Raw genomic sequence first — 14,787 nt, 5'->3', positions numbered from 1 at the left:
GAGCAAAGCGAAAAACCGCAGACGCGGGGCGGACAGAGCAGAGCAAAGCGAAAAGCGCAGACGCGGCGGACAGAGCTGAGCAAAGCGAAAACCGCAGACGCGGCGGACAGAGCTGAGCAAAGCGAAAACCGCAGACACGGCGGACAGAGCTGAGCAAAGCGAAAACCGCAGACGCGGCGGACAGAGCTGAGCAAAGCGAAAACCGCAGACGCGGGGCGGACAGAACAGAGCAAAGCAAAAACCGCAGACGCGGCGGACAGAGCAGAGCAAAGCGAAAACCGCAGACGCGGCGGACAGAGCTGAGCAAAGCGAAAACCGCAGACGCGGCGGACAGAGCTGAGCAAAGCGAAAACCGCAGACGCGGCGGACAGAGCTGAGCAAAGCGAAAACCGCAGACGCGGCGGACAGAGCTGAGCAAAGCGAAAACCGCAGACGCGGCGGACAGAGCTGAGCAAAGCGAAAACCGCAGACGCGGCGGACAGAGCTGAGCAAAGCGAAAACCGCAGACACGGCGGACAGAGCTGAGCAAAGCGAAAACCGCAGACGCGGCGGACAGAGCTGAGCAAAGCGAAAACCGCAGACGCGGCGGACAGAGCTGAGCAAAGCGAAAACCGCAGACGCGGTTGGAACAGGGCTCTGTTCACACGGAACAGACTAGAAGGGAAAGGCAGAACCAGATACCCACAGGGTACTTGCAGAGAAGTAGCGAGTGGACCACAAACTCACAAACGGAAGTACAGTGACAACGAGCAGGAGTTAGGTACGAGTTCAGACTCTGCAGAAAAAGGAATGGAACGGACATAGAGAAAAAACAGGTAAAAGATAGGAGAGAGTTCAGACTGGAACTGAGTGTACGGAAAAGAACGACACTGCAGCGGGATACAGGAGCGGGTCTGGGAATACGGCCCCCAGAGAGGCAGGACGAACAGGCAAGGAGCGTGTTCAGACTGGCCTGGAAATACAGCCTCCAGGAAGGCGGAACGAACAGGCAAGGAACGAGTACAGACTGCAGGTTAAGGTACACAGATAGGACACAGTACAGACACGGGAACTGATACCGCAAGGCAGGAGACATAGACAGGACTCAGTTCAGGCACGGGAACTGATACCGCAAGGCAGGAGACAAAAGACAGGACTCAGTTCAGACACGGGAACTGATACCGCAAGGCAGGAGACATAGACAGGACTCAGTTCAGACACGGGAAATGATACCGCAAGGCAGGAGACAAAGAACGGGACCTGGCACCTTCAGAGTGCAAGCACACACTGAATGAAACACTATGCTCAGGCAGGGGTTGATTGCCGCAGCTGGGTTATATACCAGTTGACAGACATCAATGGGCTGAGGACGCACAAGGGGTGTGACCCACAGCAGGTACAAAAAGCAGGAAGTGATCGGGCGCCGCCCTTAAGCAGCAGAAACAGACACAAACAGACAGCATGGAGGGAAGCCAGAGAGACATTCTGGACAGGAGATCAAGTGCGCGCTCTTGCACAGTGGGAGATGGACCACTATGCAAGGACGCCGCCAGGTATGTTACAGCCTCCCTCTTTCCATTTAATAAACATTTCTTTCTTTCTTTTTAGCATGAGTTTAAGTTCTGTGTTCATCCATCCTGGTTTCCTTAAATGCTTCCCATTCTTCCTACTTTTCGGGATTGTTAACGATTGTGCTTTAAGAATCTCATTTTTAAAAATTTCCCATCCTTCCTGGACATTTTTGTCCTTAAGGACATCCAGCCATTGGATCCTTCCTATTATCTTTCTGAGTCTCTTAAAATCTGCCTTTCTAAAATCTAACCTTGAAGTTTGAGTCTTCACATGTCTTCCTCCTCTAGTTATCCAAAATTCTATAATAGCATGATCGCTGCCTCCTAGGGTCCCAGCCACCTTTACCTCCTCAACCATTTCCTCCCTGTTTATAAGGATTAGATCCAAAGTAGCAGATCCCCTTGTTTTCTCCCCTACCTTTTGGAAGATAAAGTTGTCAGCAAGAGATGATAAGGATAACCTTCCTTGCACTGAGGTTAGCTCTTTGTCAGCCATCTGGCTTGGTTACACAAGCTTCTTTGCAGAGAAACATGTTACTTCTGCTGGCCCTCGCTAGGCGGCCGGCATCCAAAACCTTCCCTGGGCACCTGCTGAAAGCCTGGCCCCTTCACGGCCCCGGGTGCTTTTAACGCCATCATTTCCACACGGCGAGCTGCGGAGTCAATAAGCACTCCTAGCCATGGCAAGGAGCTCGGTGTCAGGCCTGCGTGAAGGCGGCGGGGTAGCGTACTTAGCTGCCAACTGGCTCAGAGGCCTTGGGGCTTCCATCATCTAAGTTACTTAAGGTCGGTGTCCGGCAAGGCGCCGTTCCATGCTAGCCGAGCTGGGCAGTAGGGCAAAACGTCATCAAAATGGTCTACAGCACCCGGTGTTCCCAGGAGGTCTCCCATCCAAGTACTGTCTGAGCCCAGCCCTGCTTTGCTTCCAAGATCAGACGAGATCGGGCGTATCCAAGGTGGTATGGCCAGTAGACGCTGCTCGATCCATCGCCCGGCCAGCCTTTCTCAGGATCGCTTGGTGGCGAGTGTAACGGGTCTGGGAGGCGGAACCTCTGAGCCACTATACAAGGGGGCAGTCCTTGTAAGGGAGCGGGTGGCGACCAGGGAAGACGGGCAGGAGGTCACAGCAGGTGACCGGGACAGTCTCTGAGTGAACGGGCTGGAGGTCACGGCAAGTGACCGGGGCAGTCTCTGGGTGAACGGGCAGATGGTCACGGTAAGTGACCGGGGCAGTCTCTGGGTGAACGGGCAGATGGTCACGGCAAGTGACCGGGGCAGTCTCTGGGTGAACGGGCAGATGGTCACGGCAAGTGACCGGGGCAGTCTCTGGGTAAAGGGTTGGTACGACCTGTATCGGCTGATGGTAGACGTGAGCTCCCAGGTGAGCAGGCGAGAGTCTCTGGATAAACGGGTGGTCACAGCATGTGACGGCGGAGCTCCCAGGAAGACCAACAGACAGGCGGCAGATGAGCGCTCCCAGGTGAGCGGGCAGAAGTCTCTGGACAGGCGGGTGGTCACAGCACGTGACGGCAGAGCCTCCAGGTAGGCTAGCAGAATGGCAACAGATGAGCGCTCCCAGGTGAGCGGGCAGGAGTCACTGGACAGGCAGGTGGTCACAGCACGTGACGGCAGAGCCTCCAGGTAGGCTAGCAGGCAGGTATCAGATGTGCGCTCCCAGGTGAGCGGGCAAGCTGGTCCATAGACAGACTGAAGAGTTGGAAGGCAGACCGTCGGACCTCAGGCAAGCAGGCAGGTAGTTGATGTGCGCTCCCAGGTGAGCGGGCAAGCTGGTCCTTAGACAGAGTGACAGGAGTAGTAAGGCAGACCGTCGGACCTCAGACTAGCAGGCAGGTAGCAGATAATCAGGCAGGAATCTGGCAGGTAACTGGCAGGTAACTGGCAGGTAACTGGCAACGGGACCTGAGGGCTGAAGCAGAGTAATAAACAGTGCAACAACATTGCTCGGGCACCTCCATTTTGGAGGAGGTGCCTTATATATGGTGAAGTCCTCCGGCCATTGGACGGGGACTCTTTAGGACGGCGCGCGCGGCCCCTTTAAGAGTGAGGGAGAGCGCGCGCGCGCGCCCTAAGCACAGTGGACGGGAAGGAGCGCGCGCTGCCAGCAGAGCGGGAGGAGGACGCCGGGCACGGAGCAGGGAGGTGAGGGAAACAGCGTCCCTGCCTAGCAGAGGGCAGGGACGCCGGCGCTACAGCGAGCAATCTGGCCGTGACGGGGCGGGCTCCGAAGGGTCCATGCAAAGGCTGTGCCATCCCTACAGGTGTGGTTTGTTTAGCAGTGATTCACCCGCCGCATCAGGTGTCTTCAAAAATGGCTCGGCGCAGGGTCTCCTGCAGGCTAAACCCTTCATCTCGGTAATGTGACAGAAAGAGCAAGCTGGACCCGTAACTTGGGGGCGGAGCGAGACGTCCAGGGGTGAATGAAGGAAGAGGGTGAGATGGTTGCCAGTGACTTTGAGCTGCTCTTCAGGGTGGAGGGTCGTGTTGCCTGTTAAGGTCTTCTGCTTGGGGATACCGGTCGTTGCCTCCAGCCACGCGGGAGACGCTGGTCCTGGTGAAAAGGAGCCTAGTATTAAAAGTAAAGAAGCAACAATGCTGGAGGCCCACGGTGATCAGAAGGATGCTGGTATTTTGCAGAGATGAAATAGCGCAAGAGAGAAAGCAAATGAAAAAAAGAAAAAAGAATGAATGTGTGCACTTGTGAAAGGGAATGGAAAAAAGGCATAGAAGAGAGTGCCCCCTGCTGGTGGAAGGAAGGAAAAAGCAAAAGCCTACAGCACCTGGTATTCCCAGGTGGTCTCCCATCCAAATACTAACCAGGCCCAGTCCTGCTTAGCTTCTGAGATCAGATGAGATCGGGCACTTTCAGTGTGGTGTAGCCGTACCCTAAGACAGGCCTCTCACTTGCTGCTTTTCTACTTTGACGTCTGGCTGCTGGATGCCCTTTCCAGTGTTCAGCAAGACCAGATCCTTTTGTGCTTTCCCTTCTCTTCAATTTTTTTGCTGGCTTCCTTAAAATGTCTTGTAGACAGAACGCCCCACTCAGAGTCGCTGAGCTCACTGATCGGCTGCAGCGCTGTCGACGGAACGTCAGCTTCACGGCCAATGCCACAGGCCGGGAGCAGAGGCGAGACTCACCGGTAGATCCGGGTAGGGTGAGTAGAGCGCGGTTAGTTGCTTTCTAATAGCCTGCAGCCGGGGATTAACTTTTAATGAAAGGGAACAATCCCTTTGACTGTCTGCAGCGCGCCACACCTAGGAAGCGCACTCTCACACACAAGCCAGCATGCACACGTGCTCGCACGTGACAACACCCCCTATCTGCCCCTACAACCTCTCCGTCACCATGCGTCAGACTCTCCTGCCTGTTTTATGATTTCAGGGCACTAGCAGGTATCACCCCCCCCTCCCCAAATCCTTCCGCACCTTCCTTTCCTTCCTTGCTCTGAGGTTAGCTCTTTGTCAGCCGTCTGGCTTGGTTACACAAGCTTCTTTGCAGAGAAACATGTTACTTCTGCTGGCCCTCGCTAGGCGGTCGGCATCCAAAACCTTCCCTGGGCACCTGCTGAAAGCCTGGCCCCTTCACGGCCCCGGGTGCTTTTAACGCCATCATTTCCAGACGACGAGCTGCGGAGTCAATAAGCACTCTTTGCCATGGCAAGGAGCTCGGTGTCAGGCCTGCGTGAAGGCGGCGGGGTAGCGTACTTTGCTGCCAACTGGCTCAGAGGCCTTGGGGCTTCAATCATCTAAGTTACTTAAGGTCGGTGTCCGGAAAGGCGCCGTTCCATGCTAGCCGAGCTGGGCAGTAGGGCAAAACATCATCAAAATGGTCTACAGCACCCGGTGTTACCAGGAGGAATCCCATCCAAGTACTGTCCGAGCCCAGCCCTGCTTTGCTTCCGAGATCAGATGAGATCAGGCGTATCCAAGGTGGTATGGCCAGTAGACGCTGCTCGATCCATCGTCCGGCCAGCCTTTCTCAGGATCGCTTGGTGGCGAGCAATCTGGCCGTGATGGGGCGGGCTCCGAAGGGTCCATGCAAAGGCTGTGCCGTCCCTACAGGTGTGGTTTGTTTAGCAGTGATTCACCCGCCGCATCAGGTGTCTTCAAAAATGGCTCGGCGCAGTGTCTCCTGCAGGCTAAACCCTTCATCGCGGTAATGTGACAGAAAGAGCAAGCTGGACCCGTAACTTGGGGGCGGAGAGAGAAGTCCAGGGGTGAATGAAGGAAGAGGGTGAGATGGTTGCCAGTGACTTTGAGCTGCTCTTCAGGGGGGAGGGTCGTGTTGCCTGCAAAGGTCTTCTGCTTGGGGTTACCGGTGGTTGCCTCCAGCCACGCGGGAGACGCTGGTCCTGGTGAAAAGGAGCCTAGTATTAAAAGTAAAGAAGCAACAATGCTGGAGGCCCACAGTGATCAGAAAGATGCTGGTATTTTGCAGAGATGAAATAGTGCAAGAGAGAAAGCAAATGAAAAAAAGAAAAGAGAATGAATGTGTGCACTTGTGAAAGGGAATGGAAAAAAGGCATAGGAGAGAGTGCCCCCTGCTGGTGGAAGGAAGGAAGAAGCAAAAGCCTACAGCACCTGGTATTCCCAGGCAGTCTCCCATCCAAGTACTAACCAGGCCCAACCCTGCTTAGCTTCTGAGATCAGATGAGATCAGGCGTGTTCAGGGTGGTGTGGCCGTAGGCAGAGACAAGCTTCTCACTTGCTGCTTTTCTACTTTGACGTGTGGCTGCCGGCTGCCCTTTCCAGTGCTCAGCAAGACCAGGTCCTTTTGTGCTTTCCCTTCTCTTCAATTTTTTTGCTGGCTTCCTTAAAAGGTCGTGTAGACACAACGCCCCACTCAGAGCCGCTGCGCTCACTGATCGGCTGCAGCGCTGTCGACGGAACGTCAGTTTCACAGCCAATGCCACAGGCCGGGAGCAGAGGCGAAACTCACCGGTAGACCCGGGTAGGGTGAGTAGAGCGCAGTTAGTTGCTTTCTAATAGGCTGCAGCCGGGGATTAACTTTTAATGAAAGGGAACAATCCCTTTGACTGTCTGCAGCGCGCCACACCTAGGAAGCGCACTCTCACACACAAGCCAGCATGCACACGTGTTCGCACGTGACAACACCCCCTATCTGCCCCTACAACCTCTCCGTCACCATGCGTCAGACTCTCCTGCCTGTTTTATGATTTCAGGGCCCTAGCAGGAATCACCCCCCCCTCCCCAATTCCTTCCGCACCTTCCTTGCACTGAGGTTAGCTCTTTGTCAGCCGTCTGGCTTGGTTACACAAGCTTCTTTGCAGAGAAACATGTCACTTCTGCTGGCCCTCGCTAGACGGCCGGCATCCAAAACCTTCCCTGGGCACTAGAGATGAGCGTTGTTCTAATCGAACTGTTCGCCAATCTCAAATTCAAGCTGTTTTGGGCGGTGTTCGAGCCGTTCGGCGAACACGAACAATTTGAGAAAAATTCGGCTGTTCGAGGTTATGTTCGATAACTGTTCGTGCACCAAAATCATAACTGGATTTTTTCTCAGTAATGATGAAAATTAATGTTAATACGCAGTTTGAGTGTACAGCGGGGTGGGGGGAGGGGCGGGGGATGGATCTCTGCAGGAACAATGAAGATCTCCATTTTTTTTTTCTCTTTCCCGCATTTACAGTGGGGAGTTGCAATCTGTCAGCCTATCAGCAGCGCACACACGGAGCGAAGTGCTTTTTTTCACACAAGCAAGGGCATGTGTCATTGGCAGTGTATGTCACATGTCCTTGCCCTATAAGACCAAGCCATTTTCCCCGTCGCCACCATTTTCTCACTGCTGCAGCTGCGTGTTAGACGGCACCGCTGTTGCTGTGTGCGCTATACCTTGTTAATTTCAAGCCAATTTTCGCACAAATCTACAGATAACTTGGGAGTAGGGAATAGTTGTGATTGCAGTCCTTTTAAGGACTAGGTTACAGCATTTCCTACGACTTTTATCAGGCAGGTCTGTGCTCTTAAATACATAGATTGTGGGAGTAAAGACTAATTGTAATTGGAGTCCTTTTCAGGACTAGGTTACATCAGTTCCTATCAGTTTTTGCCAGGCAGGTCTGTGCCAGTGCTGTGCAAGTTTTTTTCACAGCATTTGGCTGAATCTAGCAAAGCTAATCCTTTTTGGCCTACTGCAGAGTGTGTTAGTCAGTGGAGTAGCCTATCTGTGTTGCAAGATATACCACCTGTGTATAGAATACCAATTTTTTTAATGCACCTAGTGAAGTAAAATCTTTTGGGCATAGCATCATTCTATTAGTCCATCTATACTGACCTCCATCAGGTTGCAAATTGAATATAATTTTTTCTGCATCTAGCTCTGAAAAAATATTGGGCTTCTAGCTGTGTGTGGGACTTGTTGTATTAGTCCATCTATACTGACCTCCATCAGGTTGCAAACTGCATATATTTTTTTCTTCATCTACCTCTGAAAAAATATTGGGCTTCTAGCTGTGTGTGGGACTTGTTCTATTAATCCATCTATACAGACCTCCATCAGGTTGCAAACTGAATATATTTTTTTCTGCATCTACCTCTGAAAAAATATTGGGCTTCTAGCTGTGTGTCGGACTTGTTGTATTAGTCCATCTATACTGACCTCCATCAGGTTGCAAACTGAATATATTTTTTTCTGCATCTACCCCTGAAAAAATATTGGGCTTCTAGCTGTGTGTGGGACTTGTTCTATTAATCCATCTATACAGACCTCCATCAGGTTGCAAACTGAATATATTTTTTTCTGCATCTACCTCTGAAAAAATATTGGGCTTCTAGCTGTGTGTGGGACTTGTTGTATTAGTCCATCTACACTGACCTCCATCAGGTTGCAAACTGAATATATTTTTTTCTGCATTTACCTCTGAAAAAATATTGGGCTTCTAGCTGTGTGTGGGACTTGTTGTATTAGTCCATCTATACAGACCTCCATCAGGTTGCAAACTGAATATATTTTTTTCTGCATCTACCTCTGAAAAAATATTGGGCTTCTAGCTGTGTGTGGGACTTGTTGTATTAGTCCATCTATACTGACCTCCATCAGATTGCAAACTGAATATATTTTTTTCTGCATCTACCTCTGAAAAAATATTGGGCTTCTAGCTGTGTGTGGGACTTGTTCTATTAATCCATCTATACAGACCTCCATCAGGTTGCAAACTGAATATATTTTTTTCTGCATCTACCTCTGAAAAAATATTGGGCTTCTAGCTGTGTGTCGGACTTGTTGTATTAGTCCATCTATACTGACCTCCATCAGGTTGCAAACTGAATATATTTTTTTCTGCATCTACCCCTGAAAAAATATTGGGCTTCTAGCTGTGTGTGGGACTTGTTCTATTAATCCATCTATACAGACCTCCATCAGGTTGCAAACTGAATATATTTTTTTCTGCATCTACCTCTGAAAAAATATTGGGCTTCTAGCTGTGTGTGGGACTTGTTGTATTAGTCCATCTATACTGACCTCCATCAGGTTGCAAACTGAATATATTTTTTTCTGCATCTACCTCTGAAAAAATATTGGGCTTCTAGCTGTGTGTGGGACTTGTTCTATTAATCCATCTATACAGACCTCCATCAGGTTGCAAACTGAATATATTTTTTTCTGCATCTACCTCTGAAAAAATATTGGGCTTCTTGCTGTGTGTGGGACTTGTTGTATTAGTCCATCTATACTGACCTCCATCAGGTTGCAAACTGAATATATTTTTTTCTGCATCTACCTCTGAAAAAATATTGGGCTTCTAGCTGTGTGTGGGACTTTCTCTATTAGTCCATCTATACTGACCTCCATCAGGTTGCAAATTAAAAATAATTTTCATCTGCATCTAGCTCTGAAAAAATATTTGGCCTTCTAGCAGTGTGTGGGACTTTCTCTATTAGTCCATCTATACTGACCTCCATCAGGTTGCAAATTGAATATAATTTTTTTCTGCATCTAACCCAGCCAATAGTTTTGGCCTAATACCACAGTTTGGCCACTCAGCTCTGCTCGGTTGCTATCCATTGTTTTTTTGTGCAAACAACTCCAGAGTTGTTAATTAGTTAACCACCAAAATGAGTGGAAAAAGGCCTGCTGCTGGTGGAAAGGGGAATAGGCGTGTTGGGAAGGGGAAAACGGTTGTGTCCGTGGGGTAGGTGTTAAAGCAACAGTAACATCTGCAGAAGAAAGACCATCTTCCAGCCAAACTAAAATGTCTACTTCTTTTAGCGGACAATGTGATAAGATCCCTTTCTTACGGCCACGCCAATCGCTACAAATTCCAGATGAGGCACAAAAACAGCAGGTGCTTCAACGGATATCAAGTGCTCCTTTAAGTGGGCTCTCCTCCACATCAACTTCAACATCACAAATACTCCAGTCCTCAAAGGTGTCACCCAAATCGCACTTGCTTCCTCACAGCTCCCAAATCTCCAGCTGCCCGTCTGAGTATGAGGTAGAACAGATGGTTGAGTCTGCAGAGCTGTTTACTCATACTATAGCCTGGGAATCAGAGGTCGACTCCAGCGCTTCTGTGAATCCAGACGAGGAAATGATCTGCACTGATGCCCAGAATCTTTATGAGTCGGATCCAGGACCAGACGCAGAAGGTTCTGACCATAATGTAGACCCTCATTCCCAAACTGTAACTCCTGTTGGTGGAGACAATGAGGAAGACGATGATAAGACTCAAATACCTGATTGGAGCGACAACTTTAGTTTTTTGTCAGGGCAGGAACAGGTTGGCTCTGAGGACGACGGGTGTGATAACGCACAGGGTGATGATGATGAGGTCGGAGATCCCACTTACTGTCAACCCACAGTCAGCCAAGAGATGAGGTCAGCAGAGGAGGTGGAGGAAGATGCTAGTGACGACGAGGTCAGGTTGCGCCTTCCTGGACAGAGACGTAGTACTGGAAGCACGTCAACAACTGCATCCTCAAACACAACTCTGCCTCTCACCACAAGTCGTGGTGGCTCTTCAGGTCGCATGGGTGCTAAGCCTTGCATAGCCTGGGCATTTTTTCAGATCGATAAAGATGACCCAACTCGTGTTATCTGTAACATTTGTCAGCAAAAGCTAAGTAGAGGCCAAAAAATACATAGTTTGAGTACTTCATGCATGAACCGGCACATGGACATGAAGCATAAGTTGCAGTGGGAAGCTCAGTGTGCTACAATGCGGTCTAGCCAGCCGGGCCAACCACCGTCTGCCATATCTTGTGCATCCGCGGCCTCTTCATCCTCTGTGACTGGGGGGACAGCAGTCACACCTGTTTTGGGGCGCAGACCTGCCACCTCTTTACCCGCAACAGCCAGCGTGATTGGCAGGTCATCATTTTCTTTGGAGGTGGTAACACCAGCTGGTCTTGAGCGCTGTCCGACATCGATAGCACCACCTTTGGATCAAGGCAACCTAACATGTCCGCCTGCATCTTCCTCACAGACCGGCAGTTTGCCGGGGACACCCTTATCAACCCCATCTAAGCACAATAGCCAGCCCTCGGTCCCTCAGATGTGGACAAGTAAAAGACCATTTCCTCCTAGCCATGAGAAAGCTAAGAGGTTGAATTTCACCATCTGCAAGCTCTTGGCTACAGAAATGCTGCCTTTCCGCCTGGTGGACACAGAGGATTTTCGAGACCTTATGTCCGTCGCAGTGCCCCATTACCAGATGCCCAGTCGGCACTACTTCTCAAAGAAAGGTGTGCCTGCGCTCCACCAGCATGTCGCACACAACATCACCGCTTCTTTGAGAAACTCTGTGTGTGACAGGGTGCATTTCACCACAGACACTTGGACGAGTAGGCATGGACAGGGGCGTTACATGTCGCTGACTGGGCACTGGGTAACTATGGTGACAGCAGGACAAGGGGCTGCTGTCCAAGTCTTGCCGTCCCCACGAGTTGTGCGTCAATCCTCTTTATGTCATTTTTCCTCCACTGCTTCTGCCTCCTCAACCTCCTCTCGGTCTTCCACCTGCACCCAAAGCCTGTCTGGTCATGCCACAAGCTTTCTAACTGCGCAGAAGGGATCCTGCACACCTCCTTACTATGCTGGCAGTAGGGCTCAACGTCATCAGGCGGTTTTTACATTGAAATGTCTGGGAAATGTGAGTCACACAGCTGAGGAGTTGTGGTCAGCTCTGGAGAACCAATTTCATGAATGGTTGTCTCCACTGGACCTGAAACCAGGGAAGGCCGTGTGCGACAATGCTGCAAACCTGGGTGCGGCCCTTCGCCGGGGCAATGTCACACACGTGCCTTGTATGGCTCACGTGTTGAACCTGGTTGTCCAGCAATTTTTAGCCCACTATCGCAGACTAGATGGCCTTCTGCAGAGGGCACGGTCGCTGTGTGCTCACTTCCGCCGTTCGCATCCCGAAGCTCAGCGACTTACATCTCTACAGAAGTCGTTGGGTCTGCCACTTCACCGGCTAAAATGCGATGTGCCTACCCGGTGGAATTCAACTCTGCACATGTTGCAGCGACTGTGGCAGCACCGACAAGCCCTGGTGCAATACGTTCTGACGTATAGCCTGGGCCAACGAGATTCAGAGGTGGGGCAAATCACGCTGGAGGAGTGGTCTCAGATCAGGGACCTATGCACCCTTCTGCACAGTTTTGAAATGGCGACGAAGATGTTTAGTGCTGACGATGCCATTATCAGCATGACTATTCCGGTGATTTACATGCTGGAGCACATGTTAAACAGAATTCGGAGTCAGGTGGTGGCACAAGAGGAGGTGGAGGAAGTAGAGGAGGAGGAGTTGTATGCGGAAGGGCTAACATCTGCAAGGTCCAGACGGTCGGCAGCACCAAGGCGGCAGGCATGTGAGGGTGGGGGAGATGATTTTACCAGGGCGCATGGTAGCAGCCAAACTAGTGAGGAAGGTGCAGGAGCCCAGGAAGAAGTGGAGGACGAACTGATGGAAGACTCATCAGATGAGGGAGACCTTGATCACATTTCTGTTGTGCGAGGTTGGGGGGAGAGGACAGAGGAAGGAAGCATGATTGCTACCTCGCCACCAACACAACAGGGACTTGGTGCTCCTGGATGCGCAACACACATGAGTGCCTTCTTGCTGCACTACCTGCAACATGACCCTCGAATTGTGAGAATTAGAAATAATCCTGACTACTGGGTTGCCACACTGTTAGATCCCCGGTACAAAAGTAAATTTGCAGAAATTATTCCTGCCATAGAAAGGGATGCACGCATGCAGGAGTATCAGCAGAGACTGTTGCAGAATCTTACATGTGCTTTTCCACAAAATACCAGTGGTGCACGTAGTGAATCTCACAGTTCCAACTTGCCAACCGTGGGACCGTCAAGTGTTCAGCACTCAAACCGTAACAGAACCACAGTATCTGCTGGTAACATCAATTTTGCGGAATCATTTCACCACTTTTTTAGCCCATCCTTTGCAAGGCCACAGGAGACAAGAAGTCTGACACATAGTCAACGCCTAGAGACGATGGTACAGGAGTATCTCCAAGTAAACATTGAAGCCACGACTGTGTCACTGGACCCTTGCTCTTTTTGGGCTTCCAATCTGGATAAATGGCCGGAGCTAGCCACTTACGCCTTGGAGATCTTGTCATGCCCCGCAGCCAGCGTTCTGTCTGAACGTGTGTTCAGCGCTGCTGGTGGTGTGCTGACAGATAAGCGCACGCGGCTCTCCACTGATAATGTAGACAGACTCACGTTCATAAAGATGAACAAATCATGGATCCGAAACGACTTTTCTACCCCTGTGTCATCCTGGGGAGAGTAAAAGCTTGATGATTGGTTAAAATCACCCTACCAACCGTTTTAAGCTTTCAAATTACTAATCATGTTTATCTGTATCTTGACTGGAAAATAATTTGGGCTTTGTAGCAGTGTGCAGCACTGATCCTATTAGGCCATCTATAATAAGCTTCACCAGATTTAAAATTAAAAATAATTTTTAGCTGCATCTAGCCCGGAAAATAATTTTGGGGCTCCGAGATGCGCAAGACACATAAGTGCCTTCTTGCTGCACTACCTGCAGCATGACCCTCATATTGTCAGAATTCGAAGTAATCATGACTACTGGGTTGCCACACTCTTAGATCCCCCAAACTTTTCGATCAACCTTTTCATTTTAATAAAGACCAAAAAAATGGTCATTTTTGAAATTATAAGCATTAGCAGGTTGTTAGAAACTGAAATCAAACAGTTTTCAACTCAAAACTTTATTCTAGGTGATGTTACATTTTCACATAGGACCCCTTGTTCGAAAGGAGCTTCTGAACTCTCTCGTCCATTGAATTTGTCAGGTTTTGGATGGTTTCTGCTTCAATTGTTTTGCATGAGGACAGAATACCCTCCCAGAGCTGTTGCTTAGATGTGAACTGCCTCCCGCCATCATAGACACTCCTTTTAATGATGCTCCAAAGGTTCTGAATGGGGTACAGGTCAGGGGAGCATGGGGGTCACACCATAAGTTTGTCCCCTTTTATGCCCATATCAGCCAGAGATGCAGATGTTTTATGTGCAGCATGAGATGGTGCATTATCATGCAGAAAAATGATCTTGCTGTGAAATACACGGTTCTTCTTCTTGAACCATGGCAGGAAGTGCTGTTTGAGAAAATACACATACATTATGGAGTTCATCTTTAGCGCCTTCAGGGATCCTAAAGGGGCCGACAATCTCTCTCCCCATGATTCCAGCCCAAAACATTACTCCACCTCCTCCTTGTTGGCGCTGTAGCCGTGTTTGCGTGGGGTGTCCATCAACCAGCCATCCTCCACTCCATTCATCTGGACCATCGAGCACTGCACGGCACTCATCCGTGAACAAAACAGTTTTGAAATCAGTCTTCATGTAATGTTTGGCCCACTGGAGCCGTTTCTGCTTGTGTGAAGTGGATAGAGGAGGTCGACAGGATGGCATATGCACAGCTGCAAACCTCTGAAGGACCCTGCATCTTGTTGTTCGGGGGACGTTGGAGGCACAAGCAGCTTCAAAAACTTGTCTGCTGCTATGACAAGGCTTTTTTGCCACTGCTGTTTCAACCTGACGTAATTGCCTGTAGGAAAGAGTCCTCAATTTGCCCTTATCAGCACGCACACGTGTGTACTGTGAATCAGCTACATACTTCTTGATTGCCAAGACACTTCATCCTGATCATCGCACAATGTTGATTGTAGTCATGCCTTGACCTAAACACTCCACAATTTGTTGCTTCTC

At 50.1% G+C, this 14,787-nt stretch overlaps 1 non-coding gene and 3 pseudogenes across 1 annotated transcript; all 4 read right to left on the bottom strand.

Moving 5' to 3' along the window:
• Window positions 1-2,404: 2,404 nt before the first annotated feature.
• Window positions 2,405-2,524, bottom strand: LOC141267858 (5S ribosomal RNA; annotated as a pseudogene).
• A 1,812-nt stretch (window positions 2,525-4,336) lies between these two features.
• LOC141268347 (5S ribosomal RNA) lies at window positions 4,337-4,455 on the bottom strand (annotated as a pseudogene).
• Window positions 4,456-5,396: 941 nt separating this feature from the next.
• On the bottom strand, window positions 5,397-5,516 carry LOC141268551 (5S ribosomal RNA; annotated as a pseudogene).
• A 621-nt stretch (window positions 5,517-6,137) lies between these two features.
• On the bottom strand, window positions 6,138-6,256 carry LOC141266943 (5S ribosomal RNA). The gene has a single exon (XR_012320962.1). It is a non-coding gene; the product is annotated as a 5S ribosomal RNA (ribosomal RNA).
• Between the last annotated feature and the right edge of the window lie 8,531 nt (window positions 6,257-14,787).

Source organism: Phyllobates terribilis, unplaced genomic scaffold, assembly GCF_046119375.1.
Source record: "Phyllobates terribilis strain yellow unplaced genomic scaffold, ASM4611937v1 Scaffold_4__5_contigs__length_816908805, whole genome shotgun sequence".
In the NCBI taxonomy this organism is placed as follows: Eukaryota; Metazoa; Chordata; class Amphibia; order Anura; family Dendrobatidae; genus Phyllobates; species Phyllobates terribilis.
This window is presented reverse-complemented; position numbering and strand designations above follow the sequence as displayed.